This window comes from Carica papaya, chromosome 8 (genome assembly GCF_054855325.1).
Source record: "Carica papaya isolate Zhongbai chromosome 8, ASM5485532v1, whole genome shotgun sequence".
Lineage (NCBI taxonomy): Eukaryota > Viridiplantae > Streptophyta > Magnoliopsida > Brassicales > Caricaceae > Carica > Carica papaya.
The window spans coordinates 20,041,113-20,055,415 of NC_142316.1; the positions used below are offsets into that span (position 1 = coordinate 20,041,113).

The 14,303-nt window shown below is 46.6% G+C and overlaps 5 non-coding genes and 24 pseudogenes across 5 annotated transcripts; 10 read left to right on the forward strand and 19 right to left on the reverse strand.

Annotated features, from left to right (window-relative positions):
- Positions 1 to 72: 72 nt before the first annotated feature.
- LOC148250561 (5S ribosomal RNA) lies at positions 73 to 191 on the reverse strand. Its single transcript, XR_015814682.1, has one exon. It is a non-coding gene; the product is annotated as a 5S ribosomal RNA (ribosomal RNA).
- A 204-nt stretch (positions 192 to 395) lies between these two features.
- LOC148250562 (5S ribosomal RNA) lies at positions 396 to 514 on the reverse strand. Its single transcript, XR_015814843.1, has one exon. It is a non-coding gene; the product is annotated as a 5S ribosomal RNA (ribosomal RNA).
- Positions 515 to 1,077: 563 nt separating this feature from the next.
- LOC148250563 (5S ribosomal RNA) lies at positions 1,078 to 1,196 on the reverse strand (annotated as a pseudogene).
- Positions 1,197 to 1,756: 560 nt separating this feature from the next.
- Positions 1,757 to 1,875, reverse strand: LOC148250564 (5S ribosomal RNA; annotated as a pseudogene).
- Positions 1,876 to 2,080: 205 nt separating this feature from the next.
- Positions 2,081 to 2,199, reverse strand: LOC148250565 (5S ribosomal RNA; annotated as a pseudogene).
- A 562-nt stretch (positions 2,200 to 2,761) lies between these two features.
- Positions 2,762 to 2,880, reverse strand: LOC148250566 (5S ribosomal RNA; annotated as a pseudogene).
- A 559-nt stretch (positions 2,881 to 3,439) lies between these two features.
- Positions 3,440 to 3,558, reverse strand: LOC148250567 (5S ribosomal RNA; annotated as a pseudogene).
- Positions 3,559 to 4,120: 562 nt separating this feature from the next.
- On the reverse strand, positions 4,121 to 4,239 carry LOC148250568 (5S ribosomal RNA; annotated as a pseudogene).
- A 208-nt stretch (positions 4,240 to 4,447) lies between these two features.
- Positions 4,448 to 4,566, reverse strand: LOC148250569 (5S ribosomal RNA; annotated as a pseudogene).
- A 204-nt stretch (positions 4,567 to 4,770) lies between these two features.
- On the reverse strand, positions 4,771 to 4,889 carry LOC148250570 (5S ribosomal RNA; annotated as a pseudogene).
- A 207-nt stretch (positions 4,890 to 5,096) lies between these two features.
- Positions 5,097 to 5,215, reverse strand: LOC148250571 (5S ribosomal RNA; annotated as a pseudogene).
- A 204-nt stretch (positions 5,216 to 5,419) lies between these two features.
- LOC148250572 (5S ribosomal RNA) lies at positions 5,420 to 5,537 on the reverse strand (annotated as a pseudogene).
- Positions 5,538 to 6,095: 558 nt separating this feature from the next.
- Positions 6,096 to 6,214, reverse strand: LOC148250573 (5S ribosomal RNA; annotated as a pseudogene).
- A 205-nt stretch (positions 6,215 to 6,419) lies between these two features.
- Positions 6,420 to 6,538, reverse strand: LOC148250574 (5S ribosomal RNA). The gene has a single exon (XR_015815028.1). It is a non-coding gene; the product is annotated as a 5S ribosomal RNA (ribosomal RNA).
- Positions 6,539 to 7,097: 559 nt separating this feature from the next.
- On the reverse strand, positions 7,098 to 7,216 carry LOC148250575 (5S ribosomal RNA; annotated as a pseudogene).
- A 562-nt stretch (positions 7,217 to 7,778) lies between these two features.
- LOC148250576 (5S ribosomal RNA) lies at positions 7,779 to 7,897 on the reverse strand (annotated as a pseudogene).
- A 562-nt stretch (positions 7,898 to 8,459) lies between these two features.
- On the reverse strand, positions 8,460 to 8,578 carry LOC148250577 (5S ribosomal RNA; annotated as a pseudogene).
- Positions 8,579 to 8,785: 207 nt separating this feature from the next.
- LOC148250578 (5S ribosomal RNA) lies at positions 8,786 to 8,904 on the reverse strand (annotated as a pseudogene).
- Positions 8,905 to 9,108: 204 nt separating this feature from the next.
- Positions 9,109 to 9,226, reverse strand: LOC148250579 (5S ribosomal RNA; annotated as a pseudogene).
- A 477-nt stretch (positions 9,227 to 9,703) lies between these two features.
- On the forward strand, positions 9,704 to 9,822 carry LOC148250580 (5S ribosomal RNA; annotated as a pseudogene).
- Positions 9,823 to 10,027: 205 nt separating this feature from the next.
- LOC148250581 (5S ribosomal RNA) lies at positions 10,028 to 10,146 on the forward strand (annotated as a pseudogene).
- A 994-nt stretch (positions 10,147 to 11,140) lies between these two features.
- On the forward strand, positions 11,141 to 11,259 carry LOC148250582 (5S ribosomal RNA; annotated as a pseudogene).
- Positions 11,260 to 11,463: 204 nt separating this feature from the next.
- Positions 11,464 to 11,582, forward strand: LOC148250583 (5S ribosomal RNA; annotated as a pseudogene).
- A 204-nt stretch (positions 11,583 to 11,786) lies between these two features.
- Positions 11,787 to 11,905, forward strand: LOC148250584 (5S ribosomal RNA). The gene has a single exon (XR_015816040.1). It is a non-coding gene; the product is annotated as a 5S ribosomal RNA (ribosomal RNA).
- Positions 11,906 to 12,466: 561 nt separating this feature from the next.
- On the forward strand, positions 12,467 to 12,584 carry LOC148250585 (5S ribosomal RNA; annotated as a pseudogene).
- Positions 12,585 to 12,788: 204 nt separating this feature from the next.
- LOC148250586 (5S ribosomal RNA) lies at positions 12,789 to 12,907 on the forward strand (annotated as a pseudogene).
- A 207-nt stretch (positions 12,908 to 13,114) lies between these two features.
- On the forward strand, positions 13,115 to 13,233 carry LOC148250587 (5S ribosomal RNA; annotated as a pseudogene).
- A 562-nt stretch (positions 13,234 to 13,795) lies between these two features.
- LOC148250588 (5S ribosomal RNA) lies at positions 13,796 to 13,914 on the forward strand. The gene has a single exon (XR_015815599.1). It is a non-coding gene; the product is annotated as a 5S ribosomal RNA (ribosomal RNA).
- Positions 13,915 to 14,122: 208 nt separating this feature from the next.
- On the forward strand, positions 14,123 to 14,241 carry LOC148250589 (5S ribosomal RNA; annotated as a pseudogene).
- Positions 14,242 to 14,303: the final 62 nt, after the last annotated feature.

Below are 14,303 nucleotides of genomic sequence, written 5' to 3' on the forward strand. Positions count from 1 at the left end.
CACCTTTGCAAATGAACCAGCGGTTTATAATTCCATTCGCGCGTAACGTCGAACAACCCATCCGAAAAAAAAAAGGTGCAACACGAGGGCTTCCAAAGTGGTCACCCATCCAAGTACTACTCTCACCCAAGCACACTTAACTGCGGAGTTCTGATGGGATCCGGAGCTTTAGTGCTGGTATGATCGCACCTGTTTAATTTCGCGCTGCAAATACATTCACTCCTTCTCCTTTCTTCCCCCTCCCGTCATTTGTTTCTTTGTGCGTTCACACTTCACCTCTCATTCTCGTTCTAATATCGATTAAAATGCCCCTGCTTCTTGACTCACATTTGCGTATAAACCAGCGGACCCTAGTTCCAGACGCGCGCAACGTCGAACGACCCGTTTGAAAAAAATTGGTGCGACACGAGGATTTCCCAGGAGGTCACCCATCCGAGTACTAATCTCGCCCAAGCACACTTCACTGCGGAGTTCTGATGGGATCCGGTGCATTAGTGCTGGTATGATCGCAACTGTTTAATTTTGCGCTACAAATGCATAAACTCATTCCCCTTTCTTCCCCCTCTCGTCATTTATTTTTTTGTCCGTGCGCACTGCACCTCTTGTTCTCGTTCAAATATCAAGTAAAATGCCACGGCGCCGTGACTCACATTTGCGAATAAATCTGCGGACTATAATTAAAGTCGCGCGTAACGTCGAACGGCACATCTGAAAAAAAGAAAATGGGTGCAACACGAGGACTTCGCAAGAAAATTGGTGAAATAGAAGGACTTCGCAGGAGGTAACCCATGCTAGTACTACTCTCGCCCAAGCACCCTTACCTACGGAGTTCTGATAGAATCCGTTGCATTAGTGCTGGTATGATCGCACCTGTTTCATTTCGTGCTGAAAATACATACACTCCTTCTCCTTCCCTCCCCCTCCCATCAATTGTTTCCTTGTGCGTTCACACTGCACCTCTCCTTCTCGTTCTAATATCGATTAAAATGACCCTGCTTCTTGATTCACATTTGCGTATAAACCAGCGGACCCTAGTTCAAGTCGCGCGTAACGTCGAACGACCCGTCTGAAAATAAATTTGTGCGACACAAGGACTTCCCAGGAGGTCACCCACCCGAGTACTACTCTCGCCCAAGCACACTTAACTGCAGAGTTCTGATGGGATCCGGTGCATTAGTGCTGGTATGATCGCACCCTTTTAATTCCGCGCTGCAAATACATAAACTCTTTCTCCTTTCTTCCCCCTCCTGTCATTTGTTTTCTTGTGCGTTCGCATTGCACCTCCCATGCTCGTTATAATATCAAGTAAAATGCCACGGCGCCGTGACTCAAATTTGTGAATAAACCTGCGGACCATAAATCAAGTGGCGCGTAACGTCGAAAGAGTCATCTGCAAAAGGATGGGTGCAACACGAGGACCTCCCAAGAAAATGGGTGAAATATAAGGACTTCGCAGGAGGTCACCCATCCGAGTACTTTTCTCGCCCAAGCACCCTTAACTGCGGAGTTCTGATAGAATCCGTTGCATTAGTGCTGGTATGATCCCTCATGTTTCATTCTGCACTGCGAATACATACACACTTTCTCCTTCCATCCCCCCTCCCGTCATTTGTTTCCTTGTGCGTGCAATCTGCATCTCTCTTTCTCGTTCTAATATCAAGTAATATGCCCCGGCACCGTGACTCACCTTTGCAAATGAACCAGCGGATTATAATTCCATTCGCGCGTAACGTCGAAAAACCCATCCGAAAAAAAATAGGTGCAACACGAGGGCTTCCCAGGTGGTCACCCATCCGAGTACTACCCTCGCCCAAGCACACTTAACTGCGGAGTTTTGATGGGATCCGGAGCTTTAGTGCTGGTATGATCACATCTGTTTAATTTTGCGCTGCAAATACAAACACTCCTTCTCCTTTCTTCCCCCTCCCGTAATTTGTTTCCTTGTGCGTTCACACTTCACCTCTCATTCTCATTCTAATATCGATTAAAATGCCCCTGCTTCTTGACTTACATTTGCGTATAAACCAGCGGACCCTAATTCCAGAAGCGCGTAACGTCGAACGACCCGTTTAAAAAAAAATTGGTGCGACACGAGGACTTCCTAGGAGGTCACCCATCCGAGTACTAATCTCGCCAAAGCACACTTAACTGCGGAGTTCTGATGGGATCTGGTGCATTAGAGCTGTTATGATCGCGTCTGTTTAATTTCGCGCTGCAAATACATAAACTCATTCTCCTTTCTTCCCCCTCCCTCCATTTGTTTCCTTGTGCGTGCGCACTGCACCTCCCGTGCTCGTTCTAATATCAAGTAAAATGCTACGGCGCCGTGACTCACATTTGCGAATAAACCTGAGGACCATAATACAAGTCGCGCGTAACGTCGAAAGAATCATCTGCAAAAAAATGGGTGGAACACGAGGACTTCCTAAGAAAATGCGTGAAATATAAGGTCTTCGCAAGAGGTCACCCATCCTAGTGCTACTCTCGCCCAAGCACCCTTAACTTGCGGAGTTCTGATAGAATCCGTTGCATTAGTGCTGGTATGATTGCTCATGTTTCATTCTGCGCTTCAAATACATACACTTTTTCTCCCTCCATCCCCCCTCCCGTCATTTGTTTCCTTGTGCGTGCACTCTGCATCTCTCCTTCTCGTTCTAATATCGATTAAAATGCCCCTGCTTCTTGACTCACATTTGCGTATAAACCAGTGGACCCTAGTTCCAGTCGCGCGTAACGTCGAACGACCCGTCTGAAAAAAAAATTAGTGCAACACGAGGACTTCCCAAGAGGTCACCCATCAGAGTACTACTCTCGCCCAAGCACACTTAACTGCGGAATTCTGATGGGAACCGGTGCAATAGTGCTGGTATGATCGCACCCGTTTAATTTTGCGCTATAATTACATAAACTCATTCCCCTTTCTTCCCCCTCCCGTCATTTGTTTCCTTGTGCGTGCGCACTGTACCTCTCGTTCTCGTTCTAATATCAAGTAAAATGCCACGGCGCCGTGACTCACATTTGCGAATAAACCTGAGGATCATAATTCAAGTCACGCGTAACGTCCAAAGAATCATCTGCAAAAAAATGGGTACAACACAAGGACTTCACAAGAAAATGGGTGAAATATAAGGACTTCGCAGGAGGTAACCCATGCTAGTACTACTCTCGCCCAAGCACCCTTACCTACGGAGTTCTGATAGAATCCGTTGCATTAGGGCTGGTATGATCGCACCTGTTTCATTTCTTGCTGAAAATACATACACTCTTTCTCCTTCCCTCCCCCTCCCATCAATTGTTTCCTTGTGCGTTCACACTGCACCTCTCCTTCTTGTTCTAATATCGATTAAAATGCCCCTGCTTCTTGACTCACATTTGCGTATAAACCAGCGGATCCTAGTTCCAGTCACGCGTAACGTCGAAAGACCAGTCTGAAAAAAAATTGGTGCGACACGAGGACTTCCCAAGAGTTCACCAATCTGAGTACTACTCTCGCCAAAGCACACTTAACTGCGGAGTTCTGACGGGATCCGGTGCATTAGTGCTGGTATGATCGCACCCGTTTAATTCCGCTCTGCAAATACATAAACTCCTTCTCCTTTCTTCCCTCTCCCGTCATTTGTTTCCTTGTGCGTGCGCACTGCACCTCCCGTGCTCGTTTCAATATAAAGTAAAATGCTACGGTGCCGTGACTCACATTTGCGAATAAACCTGAGGACCATAGTTCCAGTCGCGCGTATCGTCGAAAAAATCATCTACAAAAAAATGGGTGGAACACGAGGACTTCCTAAGAAAATGGGTGAAATATAAGGACTTCGCAGGAGGTCACCCATCCTGGTGCTACTCTCACCCAAGCACCCTTAACTTGCGGAGTTCTGATAGAATCCGTTGCATTGGTGCTGGTATGATTGCTCATGTTTCATTCTGCGCTGCAAATACATACACTTTTTCTCCCTCCATCCCCCCTCCCGTCATTTGTTTCCTTGTGCGTGCACTCTGCATCTCTCCTTCTCGTTCTAATATCAATTAAAATGCCCCTGCTTCTTGACTCACATTTGCGTATAAACCAGTGGACCCTAGTTCCAGTCGCGCGTAACGTCGAACGACCCGTCTGAAAAAAAAATTAGTGCGACACGAGGACTCCCCAAGAGGTCACCCATTCGAGTACTACTCTCGCCCAAGCACACTTAACTACGGAGTTCTGATGGGATCCGGTGCATTAATGCTGGTATGATCGCACCTGTTTAATTTTGCGCTGCAAATACATAAACTCCTTCTCCTTTCTTCTCCCACCCGTTATTTGTTTCATTGTGCGTGCACACTGCACCTCTCGTTCTCGTTCAAATATCAAGTAAAATGCCACGACACCGTGACTCACAATTGCGAATAAATCTGCGGACCATAATTAAAGTCGCGCATAACGTCGAACAGCACATCTGAAAAAAAAAAATGGGTGCAACACGAGAACTTCCCACGAGGTAACCCATCATTGTAATACTTTCGCCAAAGCACACTTAACTGCGGAGTTTTGATGGGATCCGGTGCATTTGTGCTGGTATGATCGCACTTGTTTAATTTCGCGCTGCAAATACATACACTCCTTCTTCCCTCCCCCCCTCCCATCATTTGTTTCCTTGTGCGTTCACACTGCACCTCTCCTTCTCGTTCTAATATCGATTAAAATGCCCCTGATTCTTAACTCACATTTGCATATAAACTAGCGGACCATAGTTCCAGTCGCGCGTAACGTCGAACGACTCATCTGAATAAAAATTGTTGCGATACGAGGACTTCCCAAGAGGTCACCCATCCGAGTACTACTCGGACCCAAACACACTTAACTGCGGAGTTCTAATGGGATCCGGTGCATTAGTGCTGGTATGATCGCACCTGTTTAATTTCGCGCTGCAAATACATAAACTCCTTCTCCTTTCTTCCCCTTCCCGTCATTTGTTTCCTTGTGTGTGCGCACTGCACCTCTCGTTCTCGTTCAAATATCAAGTAAAATGCCACGGCGCCGTGACTCACATTTGCGAATAAATCTGCGGACCATAATTAAAGTCGCGCGTAACGTCGAAAGGCAAATCTGAAAAAAAAAATGGGTGCAACACGAGAACTTCCCAGGAGGTAACCCATCATTGTACTACTTTCGCCAAAGCACACTTAACTGCGGAGTTCTGATGGGATCCGGTGCATTAGTGCTGGTGTGACCGCACCTGTTTAATTTCGTGCTGAAAATACATACACTCCTTCTTCCCTCCCCGCCTCCCATCATTTGTTTCCTTGTGCGTTCACACTGCACCTCTCCTTCTCGTTCGAATATCGATTAAAATGCCCCTGATTCTTGACTCAAATTTGCGTATAAACCAGCGGATCATAGTTCCAGTCGCGCGTAACGTCGAACTACCCATTTGAAAAAAAATTATTGCGATACGAGGACTTCCCAAGAGGTTACCCATCCGAGTACTACTCTCGCCCAAGCACCCTTAACTGCAGAGTTCTGATGGGATCCAGTGCATTAGTGCTGGTATGATGCCACTTGTTTAATTTTGCGCTTCAAATACATACACTCATTCTCTTTTCATCCTCCTCCCGTCATTTGTTTCCTTGTGCGTGCGCACTGCACCTCCCGTACTCGTTCTAATATCAAGTAAAATGCCACGGCGCCGTGACTCACATTTGCGAATAAACCTGCAGACCATAAATCAAGTCGCGCGTAACGTCGAAAGAATCATCTACAAAAAGATGGGTGCAACACGAGGACCTCCCAAGAAAATGGGTGAAATATAAGGACTTCGCAGGAGGTCACCCATCCGAGTACTTTTCTCGCCCAAACACCCTTAACTGCGGAGTTCTGATAGAATCCGTTGCATTAGTGCTGGTATGATCCCTCATGTTTCATTCTGCACTGCAAATACATACACTCTTTCTCATTCCATCCCCCCTCCCGTCATTTGTTTCCTTGTGCGTGCACTCTGCATCTCTATTTCTCGTTCTAATATCAAGTAATATGCCCCGGCACCGTGACTCACCTCTGCAAATGAACCAGCGGTTTATACCATTCGCGCGTAACGTCGAACAAACCCATCCGAAAAAAATAGGTACAACACGAGGGCTTCCCAAGTGGTCAACCATCCGAGTAGTACTCTCGCCCAAGCAGACTTAACTACGGAGTTTTGATGGGATCCGGGGCTTTAGTGCTGGTATGATCGCACCTGTTTAATTTCGCGCTGCAAATACATACACTCCTTCTCCTTTCTTCCCCCTCCCGTCATTTGTTTCCTTGTGCGTTCACACTTCACCTCTCATTCTCGTTCTAATATCGATTAAAATGCCCCTGATTCTTGACTCACATTTGCGTATAAACCAGCGGACCCTAGTTCCAGACGCGCGCAACGTCGAACGACCCGTCTGAAAAAAAATTGGTGCGACACGAGGACTTCCCAGGAGGTCACCCATCCGAGTACTAATCTCGCCCAAGCACACTTAACTGCGGAGTTCTGATGGGATCCGATGCATTAGTACTGGTATGATCGCACCTGTTTAATTTCGCGCTGCAAATATATAAACACATTTTCCTTTCTTCCCCCTCCCGTCATTTTTTCCCTTGTGCGTGCGCACTGCACCTCCCATTCTCGTTCTAATATCAAGTAAAATGCTACAGTGCCGTGACTCACATTTGCGAATAAGCCTGAGGACCATAATTCAAGTCGCGCATAACGTCCAAAAAATCATCTGCAAAAAAATGGGTGCAACACGAGGACTTCACAAGAAAATGGATAAAATATAAGGACTTCGCAGGAGGTAACCCAAGCTAGTACTACTCTCGCCCAAGCACCCTTACCTACGGAGTTCTGATAGAATCCGTTGCATTAGTTCTGGTATGATCGCGCCTGTTTCATTTCGTGCTGAAAATACATACACTCCTTCTCCTTCCCTACCCCTCCCATCAACTGTTTCCTTGTGCGTTCACACTGCACCTCTCCTTCTCGTTCTAATATCGATTAAAATGCCTCTGCTTCTTGATTCACATTTGCGTATAAACCAGCGGACCCTAGTTCAAGTCGCGCGTAACGTCGAACGACCCGTCTGAAAATAAATTTGTGCGACACAAAGACTTCTCCGGAGGTCACCCACCCGAGTACTACTCTCGCCCAAGCACACTTAACTGCGGAGTTCTGATGGGATCCGGTGCATTAGTGCTGGTATGATCGCACCCTTTTAATTCCGCGCTGCAAATACATAAACTCTTTCTCCTTTCTTCCCCCTCCCGTCATTTGTTTTCTTGTGCATGCGCACTGCACCTCCCGTGCTCGTTCTAATATCAATTAAAATGCTACGGTGCCGTGACTCACATTTGTGAATAAACCTGAGAACCATAGTTCCAGTCGCGCGTATTGTCGAAAGAATCATCTGCAAAAAAATGGGTGGAACACGAGGACTTCCTAAGAAAATGGGTGAAATATAAGGACTTCGCAGGATGTCACCCATCCTAGTGCTACTCTCGCCCAAGCACCCTTAACTTGCGAAGTTCTGATAGAATCCGTTGCATTGGTGCTGGTATGATTGCTCATGTTTCATTCTTCGCTGCAAATACATACACTTTTTCTCCCTCCATCCCCCCTCGCGTCATTTGTTTCCTTTTGCGTGCACTCTGCATCTCTCCTTCTCGTTCTAATATCGATTAAAATGCCCCTGCTTCTTGACTCACATTTGCGTATAAACCAGTGGACCCTAGTTCCAGTCGTGCGTAACGTCGAACGAGACGTCTGAAAAAAAAATTAGTGCGACACGAGGACTTCCCAGGAGGTCACCCATCCGAGTACTACTCTCGCCCAAGCACACTTAACTGCAGAGTTCTGACGTGATCCGGTGCATTAGTGCTGGTATGATCGCACCTGTTTAATTTTGCGCTGCAAATACATAAACTCCTTCTCCTTTCTTCCCCCTGCCGTCATTTGTTTCCTTGTGCGTGCGCACTGCACCTACCGTGCTCGTTCTAATATCAAGTAAAATGCTACGGTGCCGTGACTCACATTTGCGAATAAACCTGAGGACCATAGTTGCAGTCGCGCGTATCGTCGAAAGAATCATCTGCAAAAAAATGGGTACAACACGAGGACTTCCTAAGAAAATGGGTGAAATATAAGGACTTCGCAGGAGGTCACCCATCCTAGTGCTACTCTCGCCCAAGCACCCTTAACTTGCGAAGTTCTGATAGAATCCGTTGCATTGGTGCTGGTATGATTGCTCATGTTTCATTCTGCGCTGCAAATACATACACTTTTTCTCCCTCCATCCCCCCTCCCGTCATTTGTTTCCTTGAGCGTGCATTCTGCATCTCTCATTCTCGTTCTAATATCGATTAAAATGCCCTTGCTTCTTGACTCACATTTGCGTATAAACCGGTGGACCCAGGTTCCAGTCGCGCGTAACGTCGAACGACCCGTCTAAAAAAAAAATTACTGCGACACGAGGACTTCCCAAGAGGTCACCTATCCGAGTACTACTCTCGCCCAAGCACACTTAACTGCGGAGTTCTAACGGGATCCGGTGCATTAGTGCTGGTATGATCGCACCTGTTTAATTTCGCGCTGCAAATACATAAACTCCTTCTCCTTTCTTCCCCCTCCCGTCATTTGTTTCCTTGTGCGTGCGCACTGAACCTCTCGTTCTCGTTCAAATATCAAGAAAAATGCCACGGCGCCGTGACTCACATTTGCGAATAAATCTGCAGACCATAATTAGAGTCGCGCGTAACGTCGAACGGCACATCTGAAAAAAAAAATGGGTGCAACACGAGAACTTCCCAGGAGGTAACCCATCATTGTACTACTTTCGCCAAAGCACACTTAACTGCGGAGTTCTGATGGGATCCGGTGCATTTGTGCTGGTGTGACCGCACCTGTTTAATTTCGTGCTGAAAATACATACACTCCTTCTTTCCTCCTGCCCTCCCATCATTTGTTTCCTTTTGCGTTCACATTGCACATCTCCTTCTCGTTCTAATATCGATTAAAATGCCCCTGATTCTTGACTCACATTTGCGTATAAACCAGAGGACTATAGTTCCAAACACGCGTAATGTCGAACGACCTATCTGAAAAAAAATTGTTGCGATACGAGGACTTCTCAAGAGGTCACCCATCCGAGTACTACTCTCGCCCAAGCACACTTAACTGCAGAGTTCTGATGGGATCCAGTGCATTAGTGCTGGTATGATGCCACTTGTTTAATTTTGCGCTTCAAATACATACACTCCAAATCTTTTCTTCCTCCTCCCGTCATTTGTTTCCTTGTGCGTGCGCACTGCACCTCCCGTACTCGTTCTAATATCAAGTAAAATGCCACGGCGCCGTGACTCACATTTGCGAATAAACCTGCGGACCATAAATCAAGTCGCGCGTAACGTCGAAAGAATCATCTACAGAAAGATGGGTGCAACACGAGGACCTCCCAAGAAGATGGGTGAAATATAAGGACTTCGCAGGAGGTCACCCATCCGAGTACTTTTCTCTCCCATCCGAGGACGCGCGACTTGAATTATTGTCCTCAGGTTTATTCGCAAATGTGAGTCACGGCGCTGTAGCATTTTACTTGATATTAGAACGAGAACGGGAGCTACAGTGCGCACGCACAAGGAAACAAATGACGGGAGGGGGACGAAAGAGGAATGAGTTTATGTATTCGCAGCGCGAAATTAAACAGGGGCAATCATTCCAGCACTAATGCACCGGATCCCATCAGAACTCCGCAGTTAAGTGTGCTTGGGCGAGAGTAGTACTCGGATGGGTGACCTCTTTGGAAGTCCTCGTGTCGCACCAATTTTTTTTCAGACGGGTCGTTCGACGTTACGCGCGACTGGAATTAGGGTCCACTGGTTTATACGCAAATGTGAGTCAAGAAGCAGGGGCATTTTAATCGATATTAGAATGAGATTGAGAGGTGAAGTGTGAACGCACAAGGAAACAAATGACCGGAGGGGGAAGAAAGGAGAAGGAGTGTATGTATTTACAGCGCGAAATTAAATAGGAGCGATCATACCAGCACTAAAGCCCCGGATCCCATCAGAACTCCGCAGTTAAATGTGCTTGGGAGAGAGTAGTACTCGGATTGGTGAACACTTGTGAAGCCCTCGTGTTGCACCTATTTTTTTCGGATGGGTTGTTCGAAGTTACGCGCGAATGGAATTATAAACCGCTGGTTCATTTGCAAAGGTGAGTCACGGTGCTGGGGCATATTACTTGATATTAGAACGAGAAAGAGAGATGCAGAGTGCACGCACAAGGAAACAAATGACGGGAAGGGGGATGGGAGGAGAAAGAGTGTATGTATTTGCAGTGCAGAATGAAACATGAGGGATCATACCAGCACTAATACAAAGGATTCTATCAGAACTCCGCAATTAAGGGTGCTTGGGCGAGAAAATTACTCGGATGGGTGACCTCCTACGAAGTCCTTATATTTCACCCATTTTCTTGGGAGGTCCTCGTGTTGTACCCATCTTTTTGCAGATGATTCTTTCGACGTTACGCGCGACTTTATTTATGGTGACCTCCTGGGAAGTCCTCGTGTTGCACCCATTTTTTTCGGATGGGTCGCTCGACGTTACGCGCGAATGCAATTATAAACCGCTGGTTCATTCGCAAAGGTGAGTCACGATGCTAGGGCATTTTACTTGATATTAGAACGAGAAGGAGAGATGCAGAGTGCACGCACAAGGAAACAAATGACGGGAGAGGGGATGGAGGGAGAAAGAGTGTATGTATTTGCAGCGCAGAATGAAACATGAGCGATCAAACCAGCACCAATACAACGGATTCTATCAGAACTCTGCAAGTTAAGGGTACTTGGGCGAGAGTAGCACTAGTATGGGTGACCTCATGCGAAGTCCTTATATTTCACCTATTTTCTTAGAAAGTCCTCGTGTTGCACCCATTTTTTTGCAGATGATTCTTTCGACGTTACGCGCGACTTGAATTATGGTCCTCAGGTTAATTCGCAAATGTGAGTCACGGCACTGTAGCATTTTACTTGATATTAGAACGAGCACGGGAGGTGCAATGCGCACGCACAAGGAAACAAATGACGGGAGGGGGAAGAAAGGAGAAGGAGTTTATGTATTTGCAGCGCGGAATTAATCGGGTGCGATCATACCAGCACTAATGCACCGGATCCCATCAGAACTCCGCAGTTAAGTGTGCTTAGGCGAGAGTAGTACTCGGATGGGTGACTTCCTGAAAAGTCCTCGTGTCGCAATAATTCTTTTTCAGACGGGTCGTTCGAAGTTACGCGCGACTGGAACTAGGGTCCGCTAGTTTATACGCAAATGTGAGTCAAGAAGCAGGGGCATTTTAATCGATATTAGAACGAGAATGAGAGGTGAAGTGTGAACGCACAAGGAAACAAATGACGGGAGGGGGAAGAAAGGAGAGAAGTGTATGTATTTGTAGCGCGAAACTAAACAGGTGTGATCATTCCAGCACTAAAGCCCCAGATCCCATCAGAACTCTGCAGTTAAGTGTGCTTGGGTGAGATTAGTACTCGGATGGATGACCTCCTGGGAAGTCCTCGTGTCGCACCAATTTTTTTTAGACGGGTCGTTCGACGTTACACGCGTCTGGAACTAGGGTCCGCTGGTTTATACGCAAATTTGAGTCAAGAATCAGGGGAATTTTAATCGATATTAGAACGAGAATGAGAGGTAAAGTGTGAACGCACAAGGAAACAAATGACCGGAGGGGGAAGAAAGGAGAAGGAGTGTATGTATTTGTAGCGCGAAATTAAACAGGTGCGATCATACCAGCACCAAAACTCTGGATCCCATCAGAACTCCGCAGTTAAGTGTGCTTGGGTGAGGGTAGTACTCGGATGGGTGACCACTTGGGAAGACCTCGTGTTGCACCTATTTTTTTTCGGATGGGTTGTTCGACGTTACGCGCGAATGTAATTATAAACCACTGGTTCATTTACAAAGGTGAGTCACGGTGCCGGGTCATATTACTTGATATTATAACGAGAAAGAGAGATGCAGAGTGCACACACAAGGAAACAAATGACGGGAGGGGGGATGGGAAGAGAAAGAGTGTATGTATTTGCTGTGCAGAATGAAACATGAGGGATCATACCAGAACTAATGCAACGGATTCTATCAGAACTCCGCAGTTAAGGGTGCTTGGGAGAGAAAAGTACTCGGATGGGTGACCTCCTGCGAAGTCCTTATATTTCAACCATTTTCTTGGGAGGTCCTCGTGTTGCACCCATCTTTTTTCAGATGATTCTTTCGACGTTGCGCGCGACTTGATTTATTGTCCGCAGGTTTATTCGCAAATGTGAGTCATGGCGCCGTGGCATTTTACTTGATATTAGAACGAGTACGGGAGGTGCAGTGCGCCCGCACAAGGAAACAAATGACGGGATGAGCAAGAAAAGATTAGGAGTGTATGTATTTGAAGCGCAAAATTAAACAAGTGGCATCATACCAGCACTAATGCACTGGATCCCATCAGAACTCTGCAGTTAAGTGTGCTTGGGCAAGAGTAGTACTCGGATGGGTGACCTCTTGAGAAGTCCTCGTATCGCAACAATTTTTTTTCAGATAGGTCGTTCGACATTACGCGTGTTTGGAACTATGGTCCGCTTGTTTATACGCAAATGTGAGTCAAGAATCAGGGGCATTTTAATCGATATTAGAACGAGAATGAGATGTGCAATGTGAACGCAAAAGGAAACAAATGATGGGAGGGCAGGAGGGAAGAAGGAGTGTATGTATTTTCAGCACGAAATTAAACAGGTGCGGTCACACCAGCACAAATGCACCGGATCCCATCAGAACTCCGCAGTTAAGTGTGCTTTGGCGAAAGTAGTACAATGATGGGTTACCTCCTGGGAAGTTCTCGTGTTGCACCCATTTTTTTTTTCAGATGTGCCGTTCGACGTTACGCGCGACTCTAATTATGGTCTGCAGATTTATTCGCAAATGTGAGTCACGGCGCCGTGGCATTTTTCTTGATATTTGAACGAGAACGAGAGGTTCAGTGCGCACGCACAAGGAAACAAATGACGGGAGGGGGAAGAAAGGAGAAGGAGTTTATGTATTTGCAGCGCGAAATTAAACAGGTGCGATCATACCAGCACTAATGCACCGGATCCCGTCAGAACTCCGCAGTTAAGTGTGCTTGGGCGAGAGTAGTACTCGGATAGGTGACCTCTTGGGAAGTCCTCGTGTCGCAGTAATTTTTTTTTTAGACGGGTCGTTCGACGTTACGCGCGACTGGAACCTGGGTCCACTGGTTTATACGCAAATGTGAGTCAAGAAGCAAGGGCATTTTAATCGATATTAGAACGAGATTGAGAGATGCAGAATGCACGCTCAAGGAAACAAATGACGGGAGGGGGGATGGAGGGAGAAAAAGTGTATGTATTTGCAGCGCAGAATGAAACATGAGCAATCATACCAGCACCAATGCAACGGATTCTATCAGAACTCCGCAAGTTAAGGGTGCTTGGGCGAGAGTAGCACTAGGATGGGTGACCTCTTGCGGAGTCCTTATATTTCACCCATTTTCTTAGGAAGTTCTCGTGTTGCACCCACTTTTTTGCAGATGATTCTTTCGACGATACGCGCGACTTGAATTATGGTCCTCAGGTTTATTCGCAATTGTGAGTCACGGCACCGTAGCATTTTACTTGATATTAGAACGAGCACAGGAGGTGCAGTGCGCGCGCACAAGTAAACAAATGACGGGAGGGGGAAGAAAGGAGAAGGAGTTTATGTATTTGCAGCGCGGAATTAAACGGGTGCGATCATACCAGCACAAATGCACCGGATCCCATCAGAACTCCGCAGTTAAGTGTGCTTGTGCGAAAGTAGTACAATGATGGGTTACCTCCTGGGAAGTTCTCGTGTTGCACCCATTTTCTTTTTTTCAGATGTGTCGTTCGAAGTTACGCGCGACTTTAATTATGGTACGTAGATTTATTCACAAATTTGAGTCACGTGCCGTGGCATTTTACTTGATATTTAAACGAGAACGAGAGGTGCAGTGCGTACGAACAAGGATACAAATGACGGGAGGGGGAAGAAAGGAGAAGGAGTTTATGTATTTGCAGCGCAAAATTAAACAGGTGCGATCATACCAGCACAAATGCAGCGGATCCCATCATAACTCCGCAGTTAAGTGTGCTTGGGCGAGAGTAGTACTCGGATGGGTGACCTCTTGGGAAGTCCTCGTGTCGCACTAATTTTTTTTTTCAGACGGGTCGTTCGACGTTACGCGCGACTGGAACTAGGGTCCACTGGTTTA